At 37.8% G+C, this 12040-nt stretch overlaps 1 pseudogene; it reads left to right on the top strand.

Moving 5' to 3' along the window:
- Positions 1-734: 734 nt before the first annotated feature.
- On the top strand, positions 735-1676 carry LOC136159046 (olfactory receptor 9K2-like; annotated as a pseudogene).
- The last annotated feature ends 10364 nt before the right edge of the window (positions 1677-12040 follow it).

Here is a 12040-nt window from a genome sequence, read left to right as displayed (position 1 = left end):
TAAGAATGCAATCAACAGTTTCTTCATTGTTCAGTATCTGTATCTAAAGTAATTTTATATAGACAGTATGAGTCTCTTTCTTAAAAACTATGAGTTGTCAGTTGAGGAAATGAGGGAAAATTGTTTTTATGAAAGAGATTTTGAGGCTCATCTGGAGAAATTCTAGCATGCGAATGCTAATAATTTTTGTGTTTGGTTGTGCACAACTTATTCTTTCTGAGTGTATAACTTACATCAGAATCTAAATTTTCCATGACACAGAAAAAACAATTGCACCTTTTAAATAGTCTTAAAATTCAATCATTTTCTTTAGATCTACAGGTATCCTAAACCCGTCAAGCTAAGTTTTACCAAACTAGACTGATGAAGCCCTTAATATATTTGAAACTAGACACCAAGATTGCTTCCAAAATGTCATTTATTGAAATATTTGTGCTCTTTTCCAATCACTGTTTCCTGGCATTACATTTATTGCACAAATCCTGAGTTGTAAATATGTACAGAAGTGATACTTGCAAATGTGAAAAGTATTTGGTGGAAAGGCATTGAAGTATATTCAGAAGGAACAGATCTAATTCCATGACTTACATGAATTAGTATTTTTAAGGTTAAAATAAATAATGATTGTAGAATAGCTTTATGACTCCCATACTGAAAGAGATGATTTGTAACTAGGATGAATGTCAAGAGTTCATTTGTTTATTTTGCCTTGTACCTCTAAGCAGGTTTCTGCCATGGGTGACAGGGAAACACGCAACCACTCAGAAGTCACTGACTTCATTCTTGTCGGCTTCAGGGCCCACCCAGAGCTCCACATTCTGCTCTTCCTCCTATTTCTGCTTATCTACACTATGATCTTCTAGGGAAGTTTGGCATGATGGTCATTATTACGAAAGATCCACAGCTGAACACACCAATGTATTTCTTCCTAGGCAATCTTTCCTTCATTGATCTCTTCTATTCTTCTGTTATTGCACCCAAGGCTATGATCAACTTCTGGTCTGAGAGCAAGTCCATCTCCTTTGCAGGCTGTGTGACCCAGCTCTTTCTCTTTGCCCTCTTCATTGTGACTGAGGGATTTCTCCTGGCAGTCATGGCTTATGACTGCTTCATTGCCATCTGCAACCCACTTCTCTACTCCATTCAGATGTCAACACGTGTCTGTGTTCAGTTGGTGGCTGGTTCCTATTTTTTGTGGCTGCATCAGCTCAGTTCTTCAGACCAGCATGACATTTACTTTATCCTTTTGTGCTTCTCGGACCATTGACCATTTTTACTGTGACACTCGCCCACTTCAGAGGCTATCTTGTTCTGACCTCTTCATCCTGAGAATGGTTTATTTCACCTTATCTGGCCTCATTATCTTGCCTACCATCATAGTTATTGTTATTTCATATTTGTATATTGTGTCCACGGCTCTAAAGATACTCTCCCCCTAGGGACGTCAGAAAGCCTTCTCCACTTGCAGCTCCCACCTGGGTGTCGTGAGTGTGCTCTATGGTGCTGTCTTTTTTCTGTATCTCACTCCTGACACATTTCCTGAGCTGAGTAAAGTGGCCTCCTTGTGTTACACCCTGCTCACTCCCATGTTGAATCCTCTGATTTACTCTTTGAGAAACAAAGATGTCAAAGAAGCTCTAAACAAACTTTTGGAGAAGAAAAGTACTATTCTGTGATTTTTATTTCTCTTCTACTAATGAGTGGTGTCTGTTTATTTTGTACTCCTCTGATCATCAATGAGATTATTCTCCTAAGTATCATAGAAATGCTATCAAAAGCTTTTTAAAGGTAAGGAATTATTTCCATATAATACTTTATTTCCATGTGAACATTGTCAAACATAAATATCTTGGATATTGGAGATGCTCAGGACATTGCAGATACATTTTTCAAGATGAATCTTCATTCTAATCTCAAATAACATTTTATTTCAAAGAACTGGAGTTTTTATGGCACACTGCAGAACACTGTTTTTATATATTATTATAGTACTTAAGCAATTATTTTGTCTAGTTTAGTCACCCCTAGTGGCTCAGATGGTAAAGAATCCACCTGTAATGCAAGAGACCCTGGTTTAATCCCTGGGTTAGAGAGATCCCTGGAGAAGGGAATGGCTATCCACTTCAGTATTCTTGCCTGAAGAATTCCATGGACAGGGGAGCCTAGCATGGTACATTCCACAGGGTCACGAAGAGTCAGACTTGACTGATCAGACTTTGGGATCATCAGAGAATTGCAATTTGTGGTCTGTATTCACGGTGAGCCACATGCAAGTCTCTGCATGCCAAAGGAAGGAGAACTACTCTATAGGAAGGAAGAGGAACTTGGGAAAGCTCTTGTGCACAAGACCATGAATTTTCATGGGCTGAGACTTTGGCAGGTAAGAAGAGTAATCTTGTAGCCCTTCAAAAGAACTAGATCAAAGGCTGAAAAGCCCAACATTGTTTCACAGAAAAGCCGCCTGTTCCTGAATGAGTGGGTTGAATGCTAGCCACCTTAGAAGGAGCAGCCCCTGTTCTGCAAGTACAGGCTGAAGACTAGTCAGTTTCAGGAAATGGTCTGATCTCACATCACATCAAAGTGACAAACAACTACTAGCCTAAAAGCAACAGCTTAACCAGAAAGGTAAACTTTTTAATAGATCCCAAATAAAGCCAGGGGAGCTTCAAATGCAAAGAGGGTGAAAGCTCAGTTCCAGGAGTAAGACATCCTTCAAACCGCAGGGTTGGTAAGAAAAACAGTAAACAACAATGACTCAAATGAGGATATTGGACCTGTTTGCACACCGGCCCTAGAACTGTTGGGAGTCTTCTCAGGCCCCTGTGGAGCCCACTGAAATGTTGACCTGAAACAGATAGACTGACGGATATTTCTCAGTAAACATGGAGGAGAAGCACAGAGTTGCAATTCAAGGTCTGCAACCAAGGCCAGACACATGCAAGTTCCTGAATGACAAGGGAAGGAGAACTCTTTTAAAGAAGAAAAAAGAAAGATTGATCATGTCAAATACAAACTGGCATTTGCCATCTACCTCTACAAGGATCAAATCATATGCTGGTATAACTGCTGATTTTCAATACCCCTGAATGGAGTTCAGGGTAGAGAGCAGAAATGAGGTATTATGTGCTCTGGGAAAAACTGGCAGAACAAGTCTTAAGACAGTTTGATATTATCAGGAGCTAATTTGATGAGACCAATTTTTGTATCTCCTCATATCTAGAGAAAACATTAAAGTTCTTCATGGTGATAACTGTTTCTTGTGAGTATTAGAAACCTTCTGCAAAGAATATGTGCTTGATTGCATATACTCCTGCTTCACCAAAATCACATATATATTGACCATCTTTGGAGTAGTTTCTCAGAGCTATCTGAGATGCTGTCTCCTGGACTACAGTTCTCATTTTGTCCCAAATAAAATTTGACCCACGACTCTCATGTTGTGTATTTTTTTTTAAGCTTTGACCTGTGCTTTAGTGAAAAAAAGTGTCCTTGGCTTTTCATTGGCTGAGTCCTTGACTAGAAAGAAGAGGAGACTTTTTCTTTACAGTTGGGCTCTGCTTTTGTTGTAGGTGTGAAAGTCTCCCACTTTTAGTTTCCAACGTTATTTCATTGAGGTTTTGGTTTACTAATTTTTACAATCATTTTTGAATTTTCACTTGAATCAACTATTTTATACATTTTCTATCAACAGGAAATAATAATAAGAAGAAAGAAACAATAAGTAATCTTTGTTACATACATGAACTTGGGAAATTATATATTGTTTGTCAGACATTGGGGAGTGCTCTGAGGACCTGCTTGTTCCAGGACATTAATAAAAAAAATCAAAGTGGGAGACAGAAGTATCAAATTTTTTGAGGCAATCATTCCCTTGAATGAACTTTGATTAATTGTTCCTATATTAATTATTTAAGGAATATTTAATAAAAGAATAGAAAATAGGTAATCACTAAAATAGAGTGTGATCCAAAATTTACATGCTATGCCTCTGTATCTTCATTTATTCTATTAATTTTATTTAATGCCTGTAAACTCCAGGAGATGATGAGGGACAGGGAGATGGTGAGGCATAGTAAGGCCTGGTGTGCTATAGTCCATGGAGAAGCAAAGAGATGGACATGACTTGGTGACTGAAGAGCAAAAGTATGTTATGATCTTGTGGTAGCTGTAGGTACAGATAACCTGATTCTTCAGGAAACTTATAATTTAATGTTGGAATCAGATCATTGGACATACAATTAAAATACAGAGATTTTATTTTACTGCTTATTATATGCAAGCAGTAAACATGGAGATTGTAAGTTTGGAAGCCTGAGTGTGGGTGTTGGTAATCAGGGAAAATCTTAAGGATACATGGAAAATATACTTGAAGGACGTATGATTGTAGTCAGGGAAACTGCTTTATCAGTTTATATTATTGATGGGGATTGAAGTATGCCAATGTAATTTTAAAAAGCTTTACTTAAAAATTACTAGTAGGGGTTCCATTTCAAGATGGTGGATGGAGTAGAAGGGTAGAAGGACGTGTGCTCATACCCTTCTGCAAGAGCACTAAAATCACAACCATCTGTTGAACAACCATCGACAGGAGGACACTGGAACCTACCAAAAAAGATACCCCATGTCCAAAGACAAAGAAGCAGCAGCAGCGAGATGGTAGGAGGGGCACAATCATGATAAAATCAAATTCCATTCCCATCATGGGCATGACCCACAAACTGGAGAACAATAATACCAAATAATATTAATACCCAAAGAACAATACCAAAGAACAATAATACCAAAGAAGTTCTCCCACTGTTGTGAAGATTCAGAACACTACTTCAGGCTTCCCAGCCTGGGGACCTGACAAAAGGACTGGGAGTCCCCAGGGGCTCTGACCTTGAAGCCCAGCAGGATTTGGCTATAAGACTTTCACAGGACTGGGAGAAACAGAGAGTCCAGACTTGGAGGGCACAGACAACCTTGCATGCACCAAGAGGAAAGGAGCAGTGCCTCCACAGGAAACTGAACCAAAACTACCAGCTAGTCTTGGAGGGTCTCCTGTGGAGGCGTGGGTCAGCAGGGGCTCACTGCAGGGACTGGGGGACTGGCAGCAGCTGTCAGGGAATGTTCCTTTGGCATAAACACTCTTGGAAGTCACCATTAACTTGACCATAGACCCCAGGGCTGGGTTACCTCAGGCCAAAAAAACTACCAGGCAGGGTGTGCAACCCTACCCAACAGTAGATAGCTGGGTTAAAGCTTTACTGAGCAAGGCCCTGCCCACCAAAGTAAGACCCAGTTTTTCCCACCACCAGGCCCTCCCATCAGGAAGTTCTTACACAAGCCTCTTAACCTTCTCCATCAGAGGGCAGACAGAAGAACAAGAAGAACCACAATCCCACAGCGACTAAAACAAAACCACATTCAGTTCAGTTCAGTTCAGTCGCTCAGTCGTGTCTGACTCTTTGTGACTCCATGGACTGCAGCACCCCAGGCTTCCCTGTCCATCACCAACTCCTGGAGTTTACTCAAACTCATGTCCATCGAGTCAGTGAAGCCATCCATCCATCTCATCCTCTGTCGTCCCCTTCTCCTCCCGCCTTCCATCTTTCCCCTCATCAGGGTCTTTTCAAATGAGTCAGTTTTTTGCATCAGATGGCCAAAGAATTGGAGTTTCAGCTTCAGTATCAGTCCTTCCAATGAATATTCAGGATTGATTTCGTTTAGGATGGACTGGTTGGATCTCCTTGCTGTCCAAGAGACTCTCAAGAGCCTTCTCCAACACCGCAGTTCAAAGCATCAATTCTTCAGTGCTCGGCTTTCTTTATAGTCTAACTCTCACATCCGTACATGACTACTGGAAAAACCATAGCTTTGACTAGACAGACCTTGATTGGCAAAGTAATGTCTCTGCTTTTTAATATGCTGTCTAGGTTGGTCATAACTTTCCTTCCAAGGAGTAAGTGTCTTTTAATTTCATGGCCGCAGTCACCATCTGCAGTGATTTTGGAGCCCTCCAAAATAAAGTCTGACACTGTTTCTACTGTTTCCCCATCTATTTGCCATGAAGTGATGGAAACAGATGCCATGATCTTAGTTTTCTGAATGTTGAGCTTTAAGCCAACTTTTTCACTCTCCTCTTTCATGTACATCAAGAGGCTTTTTAGTTCTTCTTCACTTTCTGCCATAAGGGTGGTGTCATCTGCATATCTGAGGTTATTGATATTTTTCCCAGCAATCTTGATTCAAGCTTATGCTTCATCCAGCCGAGCATTTCACATGATGCACTCTGAATATAAATTAAATAATCAGGGTGACAATATGCATCCTGGACGTACTCCTTTTCCTATTTGGAACGAGTCTGTTGTTCCATGTTTAGTTCTAACTGTTGTTTCTTAACCTGCATTTAGATTTTCAGGAGGCAGGTCCAGTGGTCTGGTATTCCCATCTCGTTAAGAATTTTCCACAGTTTTTTGTTTCCACACAGTCAAAGGCTTTGGGATAGTCAATAAAGCAGAAGTAGATGTTTTTCTGGAACTCTCTTGCTTTTTCGATGATCCAGCAGATGTTGCAAATTTGATCTTTGGTTCCTCTCCCTTTTCTAAATCCAGCTTGAACATCTAGAAGTTCACGGTTCACATATTGTTGAAGCCTGGCTTGGAGAATTTCGAGCATTACTTTGCTAGCATGTGAGATGAGTGCAATTGTGTGGTAGCTTGAACATTTTTGGGCATTGCCTTTTTTTTGGGATTGGAATGAAAACTAACCATTTCCAGTCCTGTGGCCACTGTTTGAGTTTTCCAAATTTGCTGGCATATTGAGTGCAGCACTTTCACAGCATCATATTTTAGGATTTGACATAGCTCAACTGGAATTCCATCACCTCCAGTTGCTTGTTCATAGTGATGCTTTGTAACACCCACTTTGCATTCCAGAATGTCTGACTCTAGGTGAGTGATCACACCATCATGATTATCTGGGTCATGAAGATCTTTTTTGTATAGTTCTTTTTTTTTTTTTCTTTCTTTTTTTTATTTTTTATTTTTCAGTGCGTTTTGTCATACATTGATATGAATCAGCCATAGAGTTACATGTATTCCCCATCCCGGTCCCGCATCCCACCTCCCTCTCCACCCGATTCCTCTGGGTCTTCCCAGCCCACCAGGCCCGAGCACTTGTTCTTTTATGTAATCTTGCTACCTCTTCTTAATATCACATTAAAACCACATTACAGAAAGTTAATCAGCATGAAAAAGTAGAAAGCTGCCTCCCAGATGAAGGCATAAAACCCCAGAAAAACAACTAAATGAAGTAGAGACAGGCAACCTTCCAGAAAAAGAATTCAGATAAATGATAGTGAATATGATTTAGGTTCTCAGAAAAGGAATGGAGGCAAAGATTGAGAAGACACAAAAAATGTTTACCAAAGATCTACAAAAACGAAAGAACAATCCAACAGAAATGAATAATACACTAGAAGGAATCCAGAGCAGAATAACTGAGGCATAAGCACAGATAAATGACTTGAAGGACAGTTTGATGGAAATCACTGCTGCAGAACAGTTATAGAATAAAGAATGAAAAGATATGGATAGCCTAAGAGACCTGGAACAACATTAAAAGCACAAACATTTGCATTATAGGGATCCCAGAAGGAGAAGAGAGAGGGAGAGAGAGAAGACCTGAGAAAATATTTGAAGAGATAATAGCTGAAAACTTCCCTAATATGCAAAGGGAAATAATCAAGTCTAGGAAGCAGAGAGAATCCCAGGCAGGATAAACCAAAGGAAGAACACACCAAGACACATAGTAATCAAACTCAAAAAAATTAAAGACAGAGACAGGATATTAAATGCAACAATGGAAAAATAACAACATACAAGGGAACTCCCATCAGGCTTATTTATTTCTTTCATTTTCTCAAAATTTATTTATTTTAATTGAAGGCTAATTATTTTACAATAATTGCCATACATTGACATGAATCACAGGTTGATTTCTTAACAGAAACTCAACAAGCCAGGTGGGAATGACTTGACATATTTAAAGTGATGAAAGGGAAGAGACTGCAACCAGGAGTACTCTATCCAGTAAGACTCTTCTTCAGATTTGATGGAAAAATCAAAAGCATTCCAGATAAGCAAAAGCTAGAATACCTCAGCACCACCAAATCAGCTTTACAACAAATGCTAAAGGAACTTCTTTAGGCAGAAAACAAGAAAATGGAAAGCCCTATCTACAGAAAAGAAACTACAAATAATTAAGAAAGTGGTAATAGGTAATATGATAATTACATTAAATGTAAATGGGTTAAATTCACCAATCAAAAGACACAGACTGGCTAAGCAGTTGAAAACATGTGCATGTATGCACTTTTGCTTACCACATCCTTCTGCTTGGCCCACCAAGTTGTATGTAATTATTTTATATTGTTAGGTTGATTATGTTTCCTTCGTGGCTTGCAACTGTAATTATCTACTATTTTTTGTCTGGTTATTGATTGTGAAAACTGATCAACATCTTTTACTACTGTGATTATGTAACTATTACCCACTTAATACCATGGTATCATGATTGGTCAATGTTGGGGTCCTTTAATGGACCGGAACCTGGTGGTACGGAGTCGACGATAAGAAAGTGAAAGAGAGAAAGAGGCTGATATCCCTAGGTTTATGCAGAGGACCCATAAAGTCCTTGACACAGGACTTGCATCGCTCACGAAGGCACCAGGCGCCCTCTCGAGGGGGTCTTAGAAGCCGGGGCAGAAAAGTGAGCACGACGGGTCTCCACGCTCCAGAGAGTCAGTCAGAAAAAGAGAGAGAGAGAGAGAAAGAGAGAGAGAGAGAGACAAAAAAGACCGGGGACCTAAGCTCTGATGATGCAAAGGTGCTTTAATGATTTTCCTATGAGTATATATAGGCTGTGGTACAAGAAACTTCTTTCAGGAATGATGGAGATCAGAAAACCAAATGTACAGCAACCGTTACCAAGGGAACAAGGGGTAATGTTGGTCACAAGTTCAGGAGACAGTCCATATCTCAAGAAAGGGGAACGAGGATGGGGAATACGTGTAACTCTATGGTTGATTCATATCAATGTATGACAAAACCCACTGAAAAATAAAAAATTAAAAAAAAAAAAAAAAGAAAGGGGAACGAGACTAAGCAGTTTTGTCCTAAAGAGAATGTTTACAAAAGGAGACCCAACCCTGCCTCACACCATGACCTCAGTCCCTGGGAGCAGCGTGCTGTTCCGCTTGAAGAGGGACAGAGGACTCATGAGAGACAGCACGTAGGCATCCTCCCGTCAAACATTCCCTGACAGGTCAACAGAAAAATTATAAAATTCTATATCACCAAAACTACCATTGAATAGAAAAATCTGTAATCACTTTTTAAAATCCAGATGCATATCAGATTTATCTTGGAATTTTTTGAAAAATACAATTGCCCAGGTATTGCTTTTTTTTTTTTTTTTTTTGCCAGAGCTCCAGATATGTTTCTAATGAGCAACCATGTTAAAAACAACTGGACTATATGAGGATCTTTTATCTAGTTTGTTTCACTTTTTCTATTTCATATTCAGTGATCCTATTTCATTTAGGTTATGTTTTCCAATTTCTCCATCTGCTTTTTTGTTGATGTTCTTTCTCAAGCCTTTATCAAGGATAGTAGAAAAGTTTTTGTATACAGATATATAAATAATATGTATAACATATATATTTTAGAAAAAGTATGGATTTTTGCCTAACTAAAAATTTATAACATTTTGATTCCAATTGTTTGACTTATTATGAGTAAAATGCAGGATTTCTAATTTAAAAAAATAGATATGAAACAAGCAGGAAAGGTTTACTGTATAGAACAGGGAACTATAGTCAATACCTTGCAATAACTTATAATGGAGAAAAATATCATATTTGTATATGTATAACTGAACCACACATACAAAAAAATTCTACTTTTTGAAACGTAGAAATGTTTATCTTTTTGTCAGTTTTTCTAAATGTCCTATGGACTTCTAATAACACATGAGATACAAAATTCTAAATATATTTATATAGGATATGATTAACATAAATGTATTAGATAAATATATATTATATTAAATTATTAATGACATCTTTCAGAATGCTCCTATTTTTGTTTTTTCTACAGTTGATAAAATATTCTTAGGGAAATGTTAATATGTCTCACTATGATTATATATTTTTGTTCTTTTTCCTTATATTTCTCCTGTATTTGCTTTATGAATCTTTGTTTCTTTGTTGTCAAGGGGTCTAATGGTTTATGATGTCTATCTTCTTTGTGAATTACACTTTTTAATCATTAAAAACATTCATCTTTGTTTCATTTAAAATAAATAAAGTTAATAAAAATTATAAGTAAAATACACAGAACACAATAACTAATTAGTATGAGACAGATACAGCAAAGAAGGTGTGTCTCATCATTTTAAATCTGAATGATATGTGTGGTGATGGTACAAACACATAAAAAGTAAAGGAGCTCTTAGCAAGCCAGGAATAGAGAATTTCCTTAACTTGAAAAGTAACATCTCTCAAAAATCTAGAGCTAAGATGATATTTAAGGTGAGAAGCAGAAGCTTTCCTGGTAAAATTAGGAACAAAGCAAGGAAGTCCCCATTGCAAAACCTTTTCAACCTTCAACTGTAAGTCTTAGCTAAGGCAATAGACAAGAAAAGAAAGTGTTATGGACTGAATTATGTTTTTCAGAATTCATATGTTGAAGACCTAACCCCAGTACTATAGTGTATGACTATAGAGTTGACCCTTGAACAACACTAGTTTTAAATGTGCAGATTCACTTGCACACAAATTGTTTTTAATAAATGTATTGGAAGTTGTTTTTGAATATTTGCAACAATTTGAAAAAACTTGCAAATGAACTAGGTAGCCTAGAAATATTGAAAATAATTAAGAAAAATTAGGTATGTCATGAATGCATAAAAAATGTATAGATACTACTCTAGACCATACCTGGCACCATTTTCAGTTGAGAGAAATTTTAAAAATGTAACATTGCAGTATTAAATAATAATGACAGGAAATTGATTGTGGTACATGTTGTACTACTATAATATATTTGTAGCTACCTCCTGTTGCTACTGTGGTGAGCTCAAGTGATGTGAGTATCCACTTAAAACACTACAGGACACTAATCATCTCTATGTGAGCTGTTAATCTTTCCGATAAACTGGGTACCACAATAAAAAGTGATCTCTCCCAGTTCTTGTAAATTTTTAATTATGTTTAGTGCAATACCTTAAATAACAACATCTCAGGACTCCTATGAAATGCCACTAATAATGCGGGAAGTGCTCCTAAGAAGCAGAGAATAGTCATAACCTTACAAGAAAAAGTTGAATTGCTAGGTATATACTGAAGATTGAGGTCTATAGCTATGTTTGCCTGCCATTTTAAGATGAATGAATCCAGTGTAAGAGCTCTTTTTTTTATTAAAGAATTTGTGAAGTTGTAGCTTGCTGTGGCTACACCAGTAGGCATGAAAACGTTGTACTTTTGTGAATATTTTATTTCATATTAAAATGCATATTTTACTGGGTGCAGGGTTGCCAGGAGAAAGACATGTCTATACATTCTAATGCGATTTGAGAAAAAGTAAAGTTATATGCCAACATAAAACAAAAGCAAGGTGATAGACTAAATTTAACTGGAGAATTTGATGAAAGCAAAGAATGGTTTGATAATTTTAGAAAGAGGTTTGGCTTAAGAAGTGTCAAGAAAATTGGGGAAGCCGCTTTTGTTGATCAAGAGGCACCAGATGAGCTCCCAAATGCCAGTAAAAAAGATCATTGAAGAGAGAGGATATCTGGCTGAACCAGTTTTTAATGCAGAAAAAGGTGCCCTAGTCTGTGAAGAAACTGCCACAGAGGATACTTATTAGAAAGGAAGGAAGTGAGTCCCAGGATTCAAGGCAGAATGGATAGGCTTACCCTACTGTTTTGTGCAAATGTGTTTAGGTTTATGATAAAAAATGTCCTTATCTATAAAACTACTAATCCCCAAATTTTA

This window comes from Muntiacus reevesi, chromosome 1 (assembly GCF_963930625.1).
Source record: "Muntiacus reevesi chromosome 1, mMunRee1.1, whole genome shotgun sequence".
Lineage (NCBI taxonomy): Eukaryota > Metazoa > Chordata > Mammalia > Artiodactyla > Cervidae > Muntiacus > Muntiacus reevesi.
This window is presented reverse-complemented; position numbering and strand designations above follow the sequence as displayed.